The sequence below is a fragment of the Ambystoma mexicanum genome, chromosome 5p (assembly GCF_040938575.1).
Source record: "Ambystoma mexicanum isolate Mex_15411 chromosome 5p, UKY_AmexF1_1, whole genome shotgun sequence".
Classification (NCBI taxonomy): domain Eukaryota; kingdom Metazoa; phylum Chordata; class Amphibia; order Caudata; family Ambystomatidae; genus Ambystoma; species Ambystoma mexicanum.
This window is the reverse complement of record NC_090930.1, coordinates 813,415,070-813,435,662: the sequence shown is the minus strand read 5'-3', so window position 1 is coordinate 813,435,662 and position 20,593 is coordinate 813,415,070. Positions and strand designations below refer to the sequence as shown.

The window sequence follows — 20,593 nt, the reverse complement described above, 5'->3', positions numbered from 1 at the left end:
TCACAGGGAAAGCAATGCATTTTTGGCACAAAAACAATTACAAAATGTATAATTGATAACTGAGTGTAGGAAATTGATCCTTTACAATGGGGTGAGAGAATCTGATATCAAGACACAGTGTTGCAGGGAAATGGGGAAATATAAACACGGGACAAGGACAAGACAGAATGACATAGGAATGAGATGATGAAGGAAGGGCTGAATTAAGGATGGAGGTCTGATGGAAAAGTGCTGTAGGGTTGTCCATGAGGTTTAAGGAGAGAGGAAAGCAGGGAGCTGCAGTAGCATAGAGTGCCTGGAAACAGTTTCTTCAGAAAGGAGAGCTTTGAGGTAGAATTTAAATAGTGGTAACATTTGAGTTGTACAGAGAGGAAGAGCATTCCATAGGAGGGTAGCGAGGAAAGAGAAAGAGCAGATATGAGAGGGAACACAGGGGACTCAGGTGGTGGCAAAGATGTGAGCTGTGGATGGTTGTAATGGGTGAGAAGGAGAGTAGGGAGCAAGATGAGCCGATATGTAGTGTGGGGCAAGTCCATGGATAGTTTTGAAGATGATGCGAAGAGGTTTATACTTATCCCTTTGTTTTATAGATAGCCAGGCCATCTGGGGACAGGCAGAGGAGGTAGAGGTAGAGCGAGAAAGGATGAAAAGTGTGTGGACCGTAAACTTGAGGACTATCCAGAGGTGAAAAAATGCAGTTGGGATGACCATAGAGGAGACTGGCAAAGTAGCCAATTCTAGAAAGGACTAAGGATGAAATTATTTGTTTAGCCGTATTGAAAGGAAGATGTAGATTTTCTGATATTGAGAAGTCTGGATGCAGTGGAAGATTTGGTGATAAAGAGTGAAAAGTTGTGCGATGGGTCAAAGACGACACCAAGGTTGTGAGATGAAGCAGAGTAAGAAGGTAGTTAGAAGAGGGTAGAGGAAGAGAAAGCCTGTTTGGCTGGGCAGTGGAGAACATCAGTCTTAGTGGATTTGAGCATTATAGAGTGAGACGCCATCCAATATTTGAAGGCAGAGATACAGTTTGACATTTCTGACTTATCAGCTTGTCAGATATGGAGTGAAAGAAGAAGATCTGAGTGTTGTCGGCAGATATTTGATAGAAGAAGCCATAACAGGAGATCAGAGTTCCAAGAGCAAGTACAGAGAGTGAAGAGAAGTGGACCAAGAGCAGACCCTCGAGGACCTCCAACAGTAGGGGGTGAGTGGGGAGGTAATGCTGTTCCAGGACACCTCAAAGTGTATGAAGCAAACCAAGTGAGGGCCTTATCTCCGATGCCAAGGCGAGATAATGTAGCAAGAAGGTATGAATGGCTGGCAGTATCAAAGGCAGCAGAGAGGTTGAGAAGAATACGAATAGATGAAGGTTTGCATGGCAAGCGAAAGAGATGATGTTGCTGACATTGTGGAGAGCTATTCTTGGTAGAATTCAGCAGTCCAAAGCCAGATTATAGAGGGTCCCAGAGATTTTGAGTATCAAGGAACTTAGCGAGTTCATTGAATATTACTACTATTTGTGTTTTACCTAAATAAAGATTGACACCATAAATTCAAAGAATCCAGGAATTATGTATTGGATATTCTCCAAATATGGATTTGATATCTGTATTCTATAGGTTACAATGCATATCCTCTTAGACCATAGCTCGTCATACCAATTTTGCAACTGAGGAATCTGGTAGTGAAGCGGCAGAATGCAGCATACACTGAAATGAGAAATACAATACAACATACATTTAGTCTGCTTATAAGCAGGTTTATTATTGTCCAGTATAAGACTGTTGCATTGTGTTACATGGTGCATAACTAACTGAAGAGTACATAAAATAAGGGCAAGTTGTTAGGGAGGACATTGTTGCTACTTTCTTCAGATAGAGTGTAGATCTTCATTACATAAACATTATGTGTATATTTGTTTTATTTGTTTAGTTTACTTTTAACTAGTATTTTCATACTAATATTTCTGTTGCATAGTACAACTACACTACCCTCATTTTCTAATGTGTCATTTGGAGGCAATCATATGTGAGTGTCTAATAATAGAATAGGGTACACTTTTTTAATGTGATAAAGATTGAATCAATTATTAACTTTATTTGTATTGGTTGAAATTCAACATTTCAATTTTGAACATTCACATCACAAGTCTTTTTACATTTTTATTACGTACATCAACATTAAGAACATTATTAAAACACATCAGTTATACATTAAAACCATGAACAGGCAGCACCGGAAAGTCCTTCAGTGCATTTAGGTGCTTATTATCAAGGATAAAAGGATAAAACCAATAGATTAAAAGGTCACAGAGATAAGACAAGAGAGATACCATATGTCCAGATGGAATCATTAGTGAGCATATGTTAAGACACAATTAAAAGATCATTGTGTCCATCCTGCATTGGGTTACACTTATTACCTTTTGTCATTTTATTCTTGTAGGTCTGATTTTTTCAAAAAATGTATTGTTGCTATGTTCAACGATACTTGTTTCGCATTGACTATTTCACACCACATTTGCTTTGGCGATTATATTTTAAAATCTTGGAAGAAATTAAGAAAGAGTTTGTTCCTCAAGATGATTAAACCTGGGCAATTTACCAGTAGATGTCCCAAGTTTTCAATTGACTTCGGGTCATTACAAAATCTGCACATACTGGAGAATCTAGGGTCCTTTGATCTCATAGCTAGTATGGCTTTGGTAGGCCATAGATCTAGGGGGAGCCATAGCAGTGAATTTCGAAATTTAGGATCTGGGAACTTTAAGAGATATTTTGGGACTTGCTTCAAGGATTTAATAATATAATTGCCATTCCTAAAGACCTTATAACTTTGGCACTGCTCCCAGAGACAGATCCATTCATACTGGTGTAGTTTGTTTTTGCGTGATTAGGATTATCTATCAGTAGATTCACGTCAATATTTGCTTTTTCTATGATACACAGGCAATATTTTTTCCAGGAATTTAGAGATTTATAGTATTTGTATTTTAAGGCAAGTGCATTTTGTGGGATTAAAGTTAGTTGATGTTTTACATACATAAAGCATTTTCTTTATGAGATATTTTGGGACTTGCTTCAAGGATTTAATAATATAATTGCCATTCCTAAAGACCTTATAACTTTGGCACTGCTCCCAGAGACAGATCCATTCATACTGGTGTAGTTTGTTTTTGCGTGATTAGGATTATCTATCAGTAGATTCACGTCAATATTTGCTTTTTCTATGATACACAGGCAATATTTTTTCCAGGAATTTAGAGATTTATAGTATTTGTTTTTTAAGGCAAGTGCAATTTGTGGGATTAAAGTTAGTTGATGTTTTACATACATAAAGCATTTTCTATAAAGCAATGCCACTCGACCACCATTTTAAGAGAGATCAACCCTAGTTCAAATTGTATTATCTGTATCGGCACACTTTTAGGGAGAGCTAATAACGTTTTGCAATAGATCCCTTCAAGACAGTCCCATTTTGGGTGGTTTTTCAGAAGTTTTGATCGGGCTCCATATGTAACTACCGGCACTACTTTCTGAATACAATATATTAGAATTGGTCTGCAGGAGAATTTTCCATATTTACCTTGCATTATTTTTGCGTACAGTGTAAGATTTCCCATTTTAAATGTCATTTCTTTTTTTGTACGGTGTATCACAGTTATTATCATTGATGTTGAGGCCTAAGTAACAAAACTCATTGATTACTTCCAAGTTTTCATTACCTATGCGCCATTTGTACTTGAGCTTTTCCTTCCCCTTTGTGGCCGATAGTGTTAGAATATTTGATTTACTTATATTTATAGTTAATGAATTTGCCCTTGCACAGCTTTGGAGAGTGTCCAATTTCCTCTGTAGTCCGATTGGAGTCTATTCCAGGATGACTAAGTCATTGGCATAGAGAAGCCATAAGATGGATGTTTCACCTACTTTTAGTGTAAAGGATTGTGATTCATCCAATGCAATATTTAGATCATAGCTATAGATGTTTAATTGCGTAGATGCTAACTTGAACCCTTGTTTCAGACCTCAATATGTTGGAATGGCTTTAGTTAATAGGCCTTCTTGGTTTAGTTTCACGCTAATAGATGTGCTGCTGTAAAACTGATGGATTAGGTCTAGAATGACAATTGGACATTTTGCTAATTTCAGCTTTTTCCATAGTAGTTCTCTGGATATTGCATCAAAAGCTTGTTTGAAGTCAATACAAGTAAATAGATATTTTGCTTAGCCATTAGTACTGTACTGGTGTTTGATGGCAGTTAGGATTAGTACATTAATGGGTGTACCAGGGCCGGTTATGAAGCCTGATTGCTGTATATCTAGATGTACTTTCTTCTTTATCCACCGGCTGAAATCTCTCAATGTGAAGTGAGCAAAGATTTTTACAGGAATATCCAGACCGGCAATTGGGCGATAGTTCAAACCATTTTTCCTATTACCCTTCTTGAATATTGGGATGATAATGGAAGTCTTCCATAATTTCAGAATCTGTCTGGTCAGAATGATTTTAAAAAAAAGAATTAGAATCAATATCTGTGCCCAACAGTGAGGATTTGATTTCAGTACTGCATTAGATAAACCATCAGGCCCAGGAGCCCGAGGAGAACTCATTCTGTGGATTTGCATGATTATATCATGCTGATCAAATAAAAAGTTTTCAGATTAGTAGTCAAGACATCAGTTTTAACAGTGGTTTTAGCAGGAGCTGTGAATAGTGCTCTGAAGTGGGATATCCACGTGTCAGCACTAATTGCATTCAATAGTGGTGAAGACGCCTCTCTTAGTAATATCCATATCTCACAGCTGGACTTGGATGTAAAAGCTGCCAGCATATGCTCTCCAGCTATTTGCATTTTCCTTTCTTTATGTTGTCAGATGCAATTTCTGAATATTGTGCTAATATTCGCTATCATGTCTTGCATGTTTAGAGGTTTAGATTGTTTAATTCACAATACTGTATGCCTCTTTTCAGATTTCATAGCTTGTATAAATGGGTCAAATGTATATTTATGTATCAGGTGGTGTTGGAGGAAAAAAATAACTTGACTAGATTGTGGGGATCCACTTGATTCTATTTCTCCCTTGTATTTCTATAGGATGTTTATAATAGTCAATCAGAGTTTTTATCAGTGCTACCCATGTGATCTCTAGAATATTGTGGTCACTTAATATTGTGGGGACGATGGAAAAATCGGTCACCCTATTGAGTGATTGCTCTGATATGAAAGCATAATCCAAAATTGCAGTGGAGTATTCTCTAGTCCAGGTTGGATTAGGAGGAGAATCTCTTTGAGATGTACCATTTAGCATTCGAAATCTCCTTTCCGTCATAGGTTTTAACCATTCTGAAGCACAATTCGATAGTTTATTCTTTTTAATGCCAATGCATTTTATATTAAGATCACCCACAATAATGGTCTCGCCAATCTTTAAATATGATGCAATAAGATCTAGCATATTATTCACCAGCTGTAGGAAATATGTATCTTTTATCATGGCCGGGTTCCAGTATGAATTAAAGTATGGCCATTTCAGAAGCCAGGGTATTTCCCAAACCCAGTGAAGTCAGTTTTGTTAGTTGGATGCACGGAGGAGGAGAGGCCCATCCTGTTAGAGTACTTTTTAAATTGAGTTTTACTGCAGTCAATAAACCAGCAGAGCGTCTGCCCTTGATACAGGATATGGCAGGAATCCCGGATATTACATACCCTGGCCATGTTGTTTCTGAGAGAATACAAGTTTCTTGGAGAGCTATAATTCTGTAGTTCGATAAGGGGTTTTCTGTCTTAAGATTCATGAGATGATTAAATCCCATTGTGTTCCAGATGGCCATTCTAAGAGCGACTGCTGGTGTGGGTTTCTAGGATTAATTCTTTTTTAGTATGTTTGATTCATTATTGGCTTTTTCTAGCCACGTCCAGGTCGAGTTTCTAAACTGTCTATGTGGAGATTCAAAATAGACTTTGCAGTACAGGTACCCTTGGTCACATTGGCAATCAATGTGTAATGGATCCTGATTAGTATTACATTGCTGCTTCCTCTCATTCATTTATTCGGTTGATTTAAATGTATTTTTACTTATGCCCACTTTGAAGCCTACCTGTTGTAGCTTCTCTTTCACATTCCAAATTAGTTATTTAATGATGAGAGATGGAACAGTTAGAAGGACCAGATCCATCTTTTTATCATTTACAAATTGAATATGTTCAATGTCACATGACCGAATCAGCTTTAGTTTAGGTATAGATTTAAATACTGTGGTGACAATTGTTCTATTTGGTTAAAGACCTTTCTTGTGTTGATTGTGCTTACTTAGGATTAGGATATTCAATTGTTTTAAGTACATGTCTCTGGTTTCCCTCTCTTTGTCATTTTATGAGTATTCATCATATTCTCGATTACTACTTATCTGGTCGTGTTTGTATCCTGATTTTTCTTGCTTTAATCTGTCATAATTTGCCGCCACTAATATGGGAAGTTTCACTTGTTTATTTCGATTGGTAGATACGTACATTCTTTTTTCTTCTAACATCATAACATTATGATCATCCCTGTCCTCCGAGTCGTCTATGATGGTATATCTGTAAACTGCCTTATTGCCTTTTGGGGAGTGTGTATGTTCAGTCGCCTCTACAACGGTGTTCAATGCCAGTAGGGAGGATGTTGAGCAGGTGGATAGATTCATAAGTTCGTCTTCCTGGCTTGTAGTGTTAGTATCAGACGATACATGATCACCTAAATTAATCCATGAGATCACTTGTTGAGAAATAGGTGTACATTCCGTCGGGGTGGGGGGTATGGAGCAATTCGATCTTTCTTAAGTTTGTTTTTAGATTATTTGCAAATGATAGGGGTTATCAATTGGTCTACACATTTTTGGGATTTATTTGATTTCACATTTGTGGTATTTTGTAAATTTTTCATTTTTCTTTTGGGGCTTTGAGTTTGTTTCGTTTGTTTTCTTCCCTTTCCAGGATTGAAAAACGTTGTACACTGGTTCTTGGGAGTCAGGTACTTCACAGTCATTATTGTAACGCTGATGCATTGGGGTTCCTGTCCAGGTGCTCCACCGATCCCCATGCCTCAACTGTCTGCAAGCACAAATCTTTTGTTGTCTTGGGTTGATTCTTTAGTTCTAGATTTCCATTGGGGGGATTAATGGGGTTGCCAGTGGACAAGATTGCCTAAATTCATTAGCTACCCAGTTGAATTTGGCCGAAATTAACATTTGAATAATTTGGTCAGAACAAAAATTCCCTTACTTAGGGCATTGAGAGTGACCTCGTGTGATAGTATTCTTGGTTGTCTCAACCCAAAAGATGGGCGAGGGCTGGGCTTTGCATAGGACATGGGCGAAGATACAGAAGTATTGATTGTAGAGTTTACTGAGTGCAGGTACAATATTGGTGACTGGGACAAATGTATGGACTTTCTAAGTGGTAGTACATCTAACTGTGTCTCATAGATTATTGCAGTTTCATTAAACATATTTACATCTCTTTTCATTCCCTCATTTATCTTTAAAACATCTAATCGTTGATTATCTCTGGGAGCCATTGCCATCTCTTGAGACTCTGCGTTTTATTTGCTATTTTAACCACTTTTGAATACAGTAGTGATAGTTGAGTGGCATCCGCCATGTGAATTATGGCTGCAATAGTATTCAACTCACACAGTGTTACCTCGAGCACAGGAATGACAAGGTTGTCTGATGCAGCATATTCATGGGCCGGCATCAGCGATGGCAGTATATGCTGAGAGCTTGTTGAGGCTTGCGAGGTAACAGTCAGAATCTTGGCATCCGTCATCTGAGATGTCATTTCAGACAGACTTTAGATTCATTCTGTTATGTTCTGAGCATTAGGTATGATGCAGTTTGAGCTGGTCACCACTAAGGGAGTGTTCACGTCATGCAGATTGCATGACAGAGCATTCAGGGACCATAGACGTCTAATGTCCGTAGTCAGCGACTTGGACCTTTTTTCTGGGTTGGTGTATCGCTATTATTCACGCTGATGTTTGCCAGCTTTTCTCTTTTTCCGCTCGTATCTATCTGTGCTGCTGGGGAACTACCCACTATTAATTTGTTGGCGTGTACTGGGATGGTAGTTTTTAGAGTATACATTGCGAGGGCAATGCAGCAGCAAAAGGAGCAAAGCAAAAGATGCGAGTGATGTTGAGCGAGGTGCTGGCTGCACAGCTAAACAGCTCAACAGCACTCGCCTCGTACTCCCACGATGCATGCACATGATGTGCACGTGCAAAGTGCACACGCAAGGCTTTTCTAGAAGGTCAGGGTGCGTGGCTAGTCTTCCACTGCAAGGAAAGATTGAGATATTTAACAATAAATTAATTTAATCTGTTAGAATTCAATCGTTGCTAACACCAGTCTCATACCATATGCCTCCAGGCACGTCAGGAAGGACTCTACTGTAATTGTCCACCTGTAAAGCTGCAAAACGCTGCATATTGCGCCGGTGCTCACAGGATTTCCACAGTGAATCAGAGACAGACCGCGCAACAGCACCCGCCTCGCACTCTCACAATGTATGCAGAATGGAATAGAAAATAGAATAGAAAAAGATTGCATATTTCAAGGTCAGAATCACGGGTTATTAATCTCCATTCCCTATTGGGTTACTGGACCCAATTGGGAAATTTCGGTGCAATTACTGGTCGGTAATACCGCTGGTGGCAATTGTGCCAAAAATGAGAATTTTTGGCCGCAATTTTAAGCCAGACTCGTGATAGGGCCAGCCCTTAAATGCAGCACTAATACCGTTACAACCACATTTAAGGGCTACCACCCTACTCGTGATGAGGGCATAGTGACTTATACACAAAACTCAGAAAGAAAGCTCGCACATCCTAAAAACTATCACAGTATCAAGAAGGGCTGTAACAACAAAGGGTGGGAAACATAATGCATAAGTATGCTTGACAAAGAATACCAAGGAGCAGCGCTTTCAGAGCAGAGGCGAAAACATGTTCATTCACATATATGCAGGATTGCAAACAAAATGTCACACCACACTCAAAGCAAAAGTGAAGCAAGTCAGCAGAGCAGGGAAATACCAGGAACAAACCCAAGCACCTCCCCTCACTCAGGGATGGAAAGCAATTAGAACCACGAATACTCTCAAAGCAGAGTAAGCACAGGAAAAGCTGTTACAGTCCTTAAATGCACAGTGGAGTTTTTCTGCAGTTCATTCAGCATTAGTACAATTACCAGAAGTTGACTTTCTTACTTTGTGTAATGGGCATTGCTCCAAGGTAGAGAGATGCTCGTGGATTGGGTGACATTTTTTTTAGCAACGTGTTGCTTAAATTCTCACCACACATGGGGCACATTTCTCCAGGTTTCACTGGGCCCAGGAACTTTAGGTACGTGCCCTAGAATACTGCCAAATAGTGCTGTCGCAGTTATTGCCAGCACAAGATGGACATCTGCTCCTTTAGCAAGGCTTCTGTGATCCCTTTCTTAACAACCTGGACTAATTCCCTTTCTGTTCTATTTCCACCATTCTCCCTCAGTACTGTACAATGACCAGGAGTCCTTCATCTCCCCCATTAGCTTTTCCTCTTCTGTGTTTGGTGATTTTGACTTTTCACCCCCATGGGTTTGCTTTACTCCTTGCTTGAATTCTTACTTATTGTGGTCAGGTCTTCCTTAGTATTTTCCGGTCCTATGACACTTATGTCACTTTTTATACCATTCTCTTGGTCTCTCTGCTTTGTGCCAGCATGTCTGGTACCTCTTCTCCTCTCCACCAGTGTTCTACCATCACTATTTCTTACCCTCATTGCGGATTTCTTCCCTCCCACCAGCAGCTCATTCCTGCCTTTTTCCTCGATATTCTCCCCTCCGAAGCTGTGCCAGGTGTTTTTATCTTTAACTTTGTCGCGCCTTCTTTATCATGTCATCTCCCTTCCGTAGCTAAGCCACTCTCTCTGTCCTCTCCTTTTATCTCCATGTTTTCCCACCTGCTCTTCTCTCTCTTCTCCCTTGCAGGGCTATATTTGTTGTTCATTGTCACACGCCTTTCATTGTATTAGTTTGGCAAATGCCTGCCATGCCACTGTCCTGCATACAAATAATAATGAAGTAACAGAAGAAATAAATTAGCAATTTCCCCACAAACTATGCAGTGTGGTAAAATCTACTGATAGGAGCAGCACCATACCTCTTTCCCAGCTAGCACACATCTCTAACAGTGTTCCTTAGCAAATGCATGGTCATTTTTGGAACTAGAAATCTGAATCTTAAATCCCGGCTCAGTGCACTGTGTGACCTTGAACCAAGGCTGTAATGTAGAAATAGATTTCTATCAAATTAACATGTCGCTAGTTGGAAAGTCTGTGTTCAACCCAACCCTATACATTCTATTGCATATACAACCTGTACAGTATGGCATATTATTTGTGTAATGCGCACTCCCAGATTAGTACACTTAGTGACCTATTTTATTATGGCTGGAAAAGCTTTGGTGTGATGTAAAAGGGCCACACTCCAAAACAGTTCAGTTCCAAACGGTCTCCATTGCCCTGTGGAAGGCTGCCTTGAAAGTACATTACCCAGCTGCATGATAGTGTGTGCACAGATACACGCAAAACATTCTAGACCTATTATGAAGAAAGAAGGAAAGAAAAGCAAAAGGCAATGAAGCCTGGCAGCGTTGAAAGAAATCTTAGACAATTATTGAATATTGTATCAAATGTGACATCCTTAGTCTTGAGCTCCGTCTTTGCTCAATGCACAATATACACTTTGTATTGCAAATGACAAGGTACTAATATAACCCTAACAAGAATTCATGGCATAAGTAATCTTAATTTGGACAACAAGAGCAAACTGAAATGCATCATGGATATTTTGTAACCTCTGCTTTCAGGATACTAGCAAGCTCTAATAACTTAGACAAGAGTTATTCTAAATATAAACTTTTGTCAGCACAGATCAAATAGTTTTCATGTTCTGAATGAAATCTGCAATTCTGTTATCTACTACTCTAGGGTTCATTCTGAACCAACAGCCTCCTTCCCCTATCAGGTCAATGGACTGATGGACGCCATCATCTGTCCCGGAGTTCGACCCTATTGTAGACCATCATAAAACTGCCATTATTTTATTATTAACTGCCCACTAGTCCCTGTGCTTACACTTCACTGTTCTCTGAGGCAACTATCCCTTGAAGCACTTGGTCACTTAACTTGTGTTAGTTTGAGGAGTGATCTTCGGGAGTTCATGGGTTTCAGCACCAAATGTCAGGAGGGCATTTCTTACCCTTCAGTGGCGGCTGGTGATATTTTTTAATTGGAGTGGAGTAAACATTTCCCACAAATGTGGCTGTGTGACAGAGCCTGAACCAACCAAGGGGAATTTGCCCACTCTGCCGTTTTATTTTTACCATTGGGTTAAAATGGTGCATTTTACAGCACACTTTCTGTGAAAAACTGGGTAAAAAGCTAGACAATTTGCAATTAGTGTTGTAGGTTAACTCCAATAAAAAAAATGCCATAGATGGAAGTCACCAACAGCGCACAAGAGAATTTCCCAACGCCTTTTCATGATGCTTTCACCCACAATATACGCCAGTATAAAAATATTTTCACACTCATTTCCATGCTGGCTGCACCAATTTATGCCAGAATTCCTATATAATGACATATTCATGTTTGCTTTCTACATAATGCCCGTAATCATACTATAAGAACACATGTCCACAGTGACTCTGCTAATATATGACAATATCTCCACATAAGAACATAGTCCTGTTGGCTTTACATTTAAATATTGCATGCCACAATAAGAAAACATGTCTAAACTGTCTGCACAAGGTAGCCCAGTCCAGATACATAATAGCACAAATCATGTTTGCTTTATCCTTGATGCCCAGATAATAACACTTAACAGACTTGCTTGATCATAGATGCCCAGAATAAAACACCATGACAAAGTTAGAAAGGGCTAAACTGGCAACAGCAAAATGCCAGTCTAGCCAAATAATAACACTTAACATGCCTGTTCTATTATGGAGATCCTGTAAAAAATGTAATTCCATGGTGGTAGGAAATGGCTAGATTGGCTGCCAAAAATGCCAGTCTAGTCACGTAATAACCCATCATGATAAAAAAAAACAATGGTCATTTTTTAATGTTCACCCATTATAAATGCATTGTTGCCATGCCCCGATCCCCACCCACTACCCGTCAGTGAGAAACTGCAATCTGGCAAGAGTCCAAAGCCCTTTTTCAAAAATGCGTATTGCATAATAAAATGATGCAGGTAGTTCCATTTTAGAAAGGGTGATCTCCCGATCAGATTCCCCTTTCGGCAACTCCATGCCAAAAGCATATTATGCATCTGTGGCCTGCTGCATTAGTTTCGTGAGTCGCAGCACCTGCTCTTCCAATGGCACCAGGCAGGCCCAGAGGTCACAGATGCCCATGTGACAGCGAAAGTGACAGAAAAGTCACTGCTGCACAGGGGCCGCATTTAAGATATGCACCCCTGTCCCCAAAAACGCATAAGTAGCCCATGATGGTGGCAAGATAATCTTTCAAATAAAGCTATGCCTGAGTTAAGGCATAGTGCATAATATTACTTATCATTACACCCCACACATTACAATTTATGTCGGACATGTGTCAGCTCCTGTGAGTCAGCTCTGCTGTAGAGGGTGATGTGCATTCTCATGCAGTCGGGTGTAGTAAGCCTCTTCTTTGATCTATTTGTGAGGGCAGGTAACCCCTCCACCTGAGACAGCTGCACAGCCAGCATCTGCCCTGGGCCTGGCATCAAAGGAGCACACCCGTTTAAAAGATGTAGCCTCACAACAGGATGCAGAATCTCTAAAAGGGTTTTGGTCTCAGTGAGAAGTGAAGGGGCAGGATCATGATAAGCAGGAGGGCTCTGGTCAGTGGTAGAAAACTTCTACCATTGTGATTCTGACTGTCCCTCTCCCTCTTTCCTGTCACCTCCACTTCTTCTGGAGCAAAGCACTTTGGGTGTGACATCAGAAGGGCAAAGTCCACTCCATCTAAGAGCAGGGATTGGACCACTAAAACAGGTTACCTTTAATCCAATCCCCGGAGGACTTTTTCCTTTAAAAGAAGGGGTCTCCCACCCTTTCTTCAGATTCACTCAGACCCTCTTGGATCCTTCAAGGCTACAAATTCTCTCTAAAGCTCTCACTGGACTTCCTTTGGGAAAGTTGTACTTTCCCAAGCCCACTGGCTGAGGAGAAGAAGTAATCATTCAAGATAGAAGAAAGATCTGTTCCCTGCTCACTCCCCGGGCACATCAGGAGTGACCTCTGCTGTGGGTCAGGACCTAACACTCTGCACCGGACTCTCCTGAGGTGGGAGAGCAAACCCTGAATGGAACCATCCTATCTTTCAGTCCCACTGAGTGGGCCTCACATCAACCAGAGGACCAGACCAGCCAAAGCTCTTGGTTTTATGGCACCGAACAGGTTGCTCTGTGTTCACTGCACCGAGAACATGAGGAAAGTCACCGGAGCAGGTTGCTGCACTCCTCCACCACTTCGAACTTGCTTGCAATTTCCTCCAGCTCGACAAGGCATTGCGTCCTTGATAAAGCTCATCACTTGCTATTCCCGAAGTGACTGTTCAGCATCGGGACCCAAACCAAATCTGACAGGATCTACAGCTCCCAGGTGCAGGAGTGGCAGGAACCAACCACCCCCACTGCAGTTTTGGGATCTGTAAGTCGGAGCTTACACAGGGATCTGCAACCCCAGCAGGCAAGGAGGGTTAGGTAATTGATGGTTGGATAGGAATGGGGTAGTAGAGAAACAGGAATGAGTGTTAGGGAGAGGCTAGGTAGTGGGGTAAGATCTGACCTTGCACACACTTCCAGCATGTGGTTGCTCAGAGTGTCCCTTGTCTCCTGTGAATTCACATACCCAGACTGTGTTGCAGTAGCAGTTGGAATGCTGCAGGAAAGTACTACAGTTAGTGCACACATTAATCACTGCCACACATGGCTATCCACTTGTGTGTACACATGCTTTCTGTCTTTGGGTAGTGAGTTTCTCAGTGCTATTAGCCACACATGGCTAGTCATGTGATGAGCATATGTGGGGGCTCAGCAAGGCCGCATGTGGCTAATTAATATGTACCATGCAGGCCGGGTATTGCTCTGGTCAGTTTCAAGCATGCAAAATGATTAGTAGTTCAGAGACGCTCTGGAGAGCATCTGTGGCTTATCAGCCATTTTCTCAATAGCAACAGTGCTGCACATGGTGGGTAGCAGGTGTTAATGTTGCGTTCAGTGTGCTGCGTTACGTGTGCTCTGTTACACGGTATGCGGCATGAAGCGTTCAACCAGCACTTAGCTTTGTGGGAAGCAAGGGCCAGGTGTCTGTCAGGGTTGGGCCCCCTGTGCGACCGCCTCCTCCCTGTAGTTAGTCTAAGTGCTGTGGGATTTATCTGTGTCTTGCGAGGGGCCAGGATGTGGATCTGGTAGGGAGTGGTCCCTCGCATTGGCATATGAGGCTTTTCCTTCTGTGCATGTGTGCCAGCGTGCCACTCCAAACGTGGCTTTACAGTAGTTTTGGGAGCAGGTGCAGCTGGGAAACATAGTTAGATTGGTGTTTGTCCAGCAGAAAGGACAAGGAAGCCTTTTATATGGCTTGATTGTCCATTTTAAGGTGTACCTTTGTTCTTGCTACCATGTGGAATTGTCTCCAGCATAGCTAATGCTATGTATGGTTTGTGTCTGGCCCCCACGCCTCCCCTTTTCATGTGCTGGATGGTGCTTTCGACCCCTAGTCCTGACAGAATCACTGGAGACTCAGACGCTTACTCTAATCGGTGATTCCAACCACGGCTCGACCCAGCCAGACCTTGAACTGCTACCTCGTCGATCACACATCGACGCACTCAAGATCACCACTTCGCCAACCATTGCCCGCTGACTCAAACTGCTGGAGCGTCACTCATTAACCCCTCCCGGAGGCCAAAGCCAGACTGGGTCTGACCAACTCCAACACATTCCTGGGGCTGCCCCGACCAGCATCTTAGAGGGTCACCCTTCAACTAAACTGAGAATCTGCTTTCACTGCCACTCGATGCCCACTTGCTGCTGGTGCCTAGATGATCCAAAGTAACCGAACTTTGTCAGCCCACCAAGAATTGAATCCAGGTACTGTTGACTCAGAAATGCCCCCTCAGTCAAGTTGCACCCTGGAGACTGGTTATGTCATGATTGCTCCTGTTTTCATCCAATATTTCCTTTTTGTGCATAGCTACTTACCTACCACCCATGGAACTATGCTCAGAGTGCTTATTTCACCTGCCTGTCGCATCTTCTCTGTTCTTCCTTTGGAGTAGGTTTTTGACTAGCATTTTCGATTCATTATATGTGCACATGATGTGTTTGAAGAAAGTATATAGGTATTTTTATAGAACCTTGATTGGCTATTCCATTTATTTTGGACTGTAATACTGTCTTGTTTCGGTCACTACTTGTTCACCTTCACACCCCTCTTAAGAGCACAGCTTTACCTCTTCCCACGTTACCACAAAAGGTGAACGAGGCACAGTAAATAACCAGGACACAAAGGAAAAAGGAGAATGAGGTTTAGTGGAAGCATGTTCTGCAAGGCAGGCAGACAGAGGCTCTGCCTTCCTTTCTCACATGAAGCCCTTATATAGTCCAGTTGCCACAGCACATGCAATGTTTCCAGGAAAAGACACCTGTCTGTACAAAATGTCCAGACAACCACAAGGTTGCTGGCTTGTGTGGCTGTGGATTTTATTTAGTTATTATTATTGTGCAACATTGTGCAACATGCAGGCCCAGGTAGTGACAGTTGTAGCCACAGTAGAGTTTGCTTGGTGTTGCTGTGAACTTTATTTGGTCATCATGTTTGTGCTTCATGCAGGTCTGGGTAGTGACAGTTGTAACAACAACAGTGTTTGCTTGTTTTTGCAGTGGATTCTATCAGGTCATCATGTTTGGCTTGGTTAGGGTCAGCTGTGTTCACAAATGTCTGTCCGGACAAAAGTCTGTATCATGCTTCTGCTTCCATGCAGGGTCAGTTTGGTTGTGCATCTGTGGTCACCTTAAGTCCAAGGCTTTCCTCAAGTGTCCTCTCAATGTGCCTCCAGCAGGAGTCAGCCAAAGGTACATTTCAAAACATCTTGATGTTATCAGCACCAGTGTCAGAGTTGGTTTGCAATCCCTTCTGCTGCACCCATGCTTGGCATATCAGGTCAGTACAGGGTTGACAGCATTCATTTGGCAAGAAAGGTAAGCAAGACATAATTTACTTTCACATATTCCAACATTCCACCACATCCCACACTCTCTAGCCTCCTTGCTCTCTCTTGATCTGCACTTGTCTGCAGCTCCCTCTGCTTTCCCATTTCTACTTGCTCACATTTTTTGCCTATCCCTGGTATCTCTGCCTTACAACGCCCACCACCATGAGATGAAACTCCAGGCACCTGTTATCCTTCTGGGGCTCTTCAAATTGCAATTCTCATCCAGCTGATGTTCGCTGACCATGCCGTAGAGGATTGGCTATTATTATTCAAATTCAGTTTTTCAATCTTTTCAAATGTGTTTCAGATGAACAAACTCTTAAAGGGGTAGTTTGGTCTGAAGTTCTTTTGGCTCAATCAATCGGCCATGTATTTTAGAGCATACACCGAACGTTCTTAAAAAAAAATCCAATGCAACTTAGTTTTTCTCACTGTAAGAATTGTGAAAACGATGTGTCGGGTACCGCCATCTTGTGCTTATCTTATCTGTTGATCCATCGCCCTCGGTTCAAGTGCCCTCAGGGGACTTATTCAGATTACCTGCCCCTAACGCTGATATCACTAGATGCTCATGATGAGCTCCACCTATTTTAATGACGTTAGTAGGCACTGTAGCCAAATACACCCCTTAGTCACCAACATCATAACGTTATCTAATGCAGAACCACAAACATAAACACACACATCCACAACAGATGCAAAACATATGTTTCTTTTCACAATAATTTTAAAAACAGTTTATTTTGAAGAAACAGCAATACTCGGGAGCGTAACAAGTACTTTTAATTTTGACATTACGCTGACAAGAGGTTATTAAGTCCACAAAAACATGAGTCACTTTTTCCAATAGAGGTTATAGCTAGCAGACATTGCATGGTTCTTAATTTTTTGTTTAACTGTGAACAGTGATCTTATAACGCTGATTTTGTGCATCGTTCGATTAATCCCAGTCTTTCCATTCTTCAAAGAGAGTAATTATCTTCCATCACCGATTTCTGTTTGACGCACATGGCATTCCATTACAGAGAAGATATTAGTGGTTTACAATTCAAATGCAACACTTTCACATCTGCACGTTTTCAGAACCTATAGGCTGCCATGTTGCTCCTTATTACTGCAACTGCAAAAGGACAAATTGGTGTCTGGCGATCGTCCCAGATAATGGTTATCACTGATGCATTGGTGATGATTGTTGTCCAATTACAGTTGAAGAAGTCATCGGTCAGTGAATTGTACCCATGACAGGCGCACATCATTATAGTATAACTAGGTAAAATCGAGAATGGTAAAATATTTCAGTACAAAATGTATAATTGTATATACACAGTATATGTGTATGTTAACTATCAATTTAAGCATACAATGTCTATTATTTGCATCAAATTGAACATTTATTGATCACAACTTTAATCATGTAGCATACAGCACACTTGGGATCCTCACTTGCATAAATATTATTTAAAACGTTGCTTACATTGTGTCATTCTCCCTATGTGACGGATGACCAACCGCTTCGAAGGACAGATCGATCTCAGTAATAGAAACATAACTTTCCTATGTAAGCTTTCAATATATTGAAACCTACCAGTTCTTTGGGATATTCAACACATTTTGGCCTTCATATTGGTAGTGCAGTGGATTCAAGGACAAATAGCAATGCAACCCTACATCCAGTGTCCACAGCGTGTCAGAGAGAGTTTTGTTTTGGGAGCACATACCACAAAAATGAACAATATTAATGGCAAGCTGTGCAGTGAAAAACAACAAAACATTTCATTTATCCCACATATGAAAATATTTACTTCCATTGGGTGTGGGCAGCACAGCGGATTCCTGAACCCCTGATTAGCCATGGGCTGCTGCTCAGAGGGCCATTGTGAGGAGTTACTTTCAAGGTTTGTCATCTCTGGACATATGTTTAGCAGGGGTTGCGGCAGCACAGCCTGTCTGCTCCAAAAATCGTAATTATAAGGCGCTTAATACCCATGCAGCAGTGATCCCAATATTAAAAGTGAAACAGGCAAGCCCAACAGGTATAACTTATTTTCACTCTTTTGGTAGCGCAGTCTAAGGGCAGCCTATACCCTTCAGGAGAGGTGTGAGCTGATACAGTTGCAACACAAAAAACAATAGTACTATGTTCCCAAAATACCTTAGTTCTTGTCTTTCGGATCTCAGCAGAGCCAGGCTTTTCAGCATCAGACCAGAAGCATGGGTGCCTTTGGGCTGGGCTGGGGTCAAGTCGGAGAGCAGCAGCGATGGGCCCAATGATGCAGTTCTGTTTGGCAGTGGTGCTGATTTGCGGGTAGAAAACGCTGGGAACAGTAGGCCGTGCCAAGTGGATGGCACTGGAAGACTCAGTGACCTCTGTGCCCGGACAAGGGAATACTTGCCTTTGGCGCTGTGCAGGCTCGGCTGACACAACACGGCATATGGTTACGGCAAAGATGTCAAAGCTTCAGCATTGTCATTGAGCAGAACTCTGAGATTCAGGGGTGGTGGAGTGTCGAGGTCCAGGATGATTATGATGGTGTCAATGGGGCCAGCGCTGAGCAGCTCTGCTCAGGAGGGCCATGGGCCCATGAGGGGCCGACAGGCCAGTGGGCAGACTACAACAGGCCTGCTCGAGCCATCCTGCTATTTATACAAATATCGGGCTGAGGAGGGCCTGATGGGAGAAAGGAACTGCGCTACAATCTGCTCTTCTGCTGGGCTCTGCCTGCCAGAGCTTCCCCCTACACGCGGGACAGGCAGCTCTGCAGATGCTCAGAGCTTCCAGGGGTGGGGGATTGGGGCTGGGTCAGGACCTGCCTTCTCACCCTCGCTTAGCGGGGCTTCCCAGAACTGACCAAACCCCTGCCCTCTTGCATGCAACTCATACTTAGCTGGCAGGGGAGAATCTGATCTCAAGGGTAGATCTCCCAGGGTGAGGCTTACCCATCACACATCAGATTTGCTGACCCCTGCTATGTCCACAAATGCGGGATACACGACTTCATTATTTCTGGTCGTGGGGGATGGCGTTCGCGCTCTCCCCCCGATTTATTGGTGAAAGAAAGAAAAGGCAAAGTGTGCACTATGCCTGCTAGGTTGCATACTTTAAGATTGTGCTCACATTGCGTTTCTTCAATTAGGTTCACCTTTGGGTGATCGCTTTTCCACATTTTATCTGTTGAATTGAATTATGCTTCTTTCATCACCACAGAAGTAATGTGTATTACAGAGATAAGCTGCCATCTGTATTGGGCACACTGCACATGCTCAGGCAGCATCAATCATGCTTTGTACAGGACAATGCTGGCCTAAATTGGGAACAGCCAGCATAGGCATGTTGCTACAGAGGCATATTTTGGGTACAACCAGCATGACAATGTGTTACATCAGTCACAGTGCTGTCTTACACTGTGGACACATTGATCATTAAAATGTGTTGTGTTGTAAAATGTTCTTTTCTGCTGTTGGTGACATGGAATGTTCATGTTCCCCTTTAGAACTGATTGTAAACTTATGGCTTTTTGGTCACCTTTTCTGCTGTAAAATGCACTATTTCAACCCCATATTTGAAAAAAAATTCTTGGGGGGGGAACCGCCCAAAACCCTCCCTAGAACCTTGCAGCTCCCTTGCTATGCTTGGTCGCTCCCACTATTTCAGAAAAATATTAACACATAGACACTGAAAGAAATCACAAGCAACTACCCTTTGATCACTGCCCATGACACCAAAAGCTATCTTTGGGACTGCATGGCTATCACTGCCCATGATGCTATTTTGTCAAAGGTCACACAATATCGCTTTTTAATATACTGCTTTGGGTGAGGTTGTTGACTTTTGGCTCGTCGGCCCACTGGGTGACAAAAAGTGAATGCTTCGGCCACACATTCAAAAAGGTTGGACAAGCCTGCACTAGACCCACGAGGAGAGCAGCTGGTGATTTGAGGCCTGCGGATATCAGCACTAGACTAGGTAAGACTGGGAGATTGGGATACCCCCGGGAATTACACTACTCGATACATGTGAAGGGTGCAATACCATTTATTAATCATAGTCTCATTGGACTTTGCAGAATTGCATGATTACACGCTGTCAAGACCAGAAGAGGTCCCATCCATTTACTTTATAACATGATGACCCTCATGAAAAGACACTGGCCCTCATTACGACCCTGGCGGAAAGTGACTGACCTGACCGCCATAGCGTAAATAGCGTTTCCGCCATTGCACGACGGAGCAAAGTGCGGCTAATTCCGACCCATCGGGCACGAGCACTACGCCATGGCGGAAGTGCAAAGTCCGCG

At 42.1% G+C, this 20,593-nt stretch overlaps 1 non-coding gene across 1 annotated transcript; it reads left to right on the top strand.

Annotated features, from left to right (window-relative positions):
* The first annotated feature begins 19,175 nt into the window (after positions 1 to 19,175).
* On the top strand, positions 19,176 to 19,337 carry LOC138481828 (U1 spliceosomal RNA). Its single transcript, XR_011274437.1, has one exon. It is a non-coding gene; the product is annotated as a U1 spliceosomal RNA (small nuclear RNA).
* The last annotated feature ends 1,256 nt before the right edge of the window (positions 19,338 to 20,593 follow it).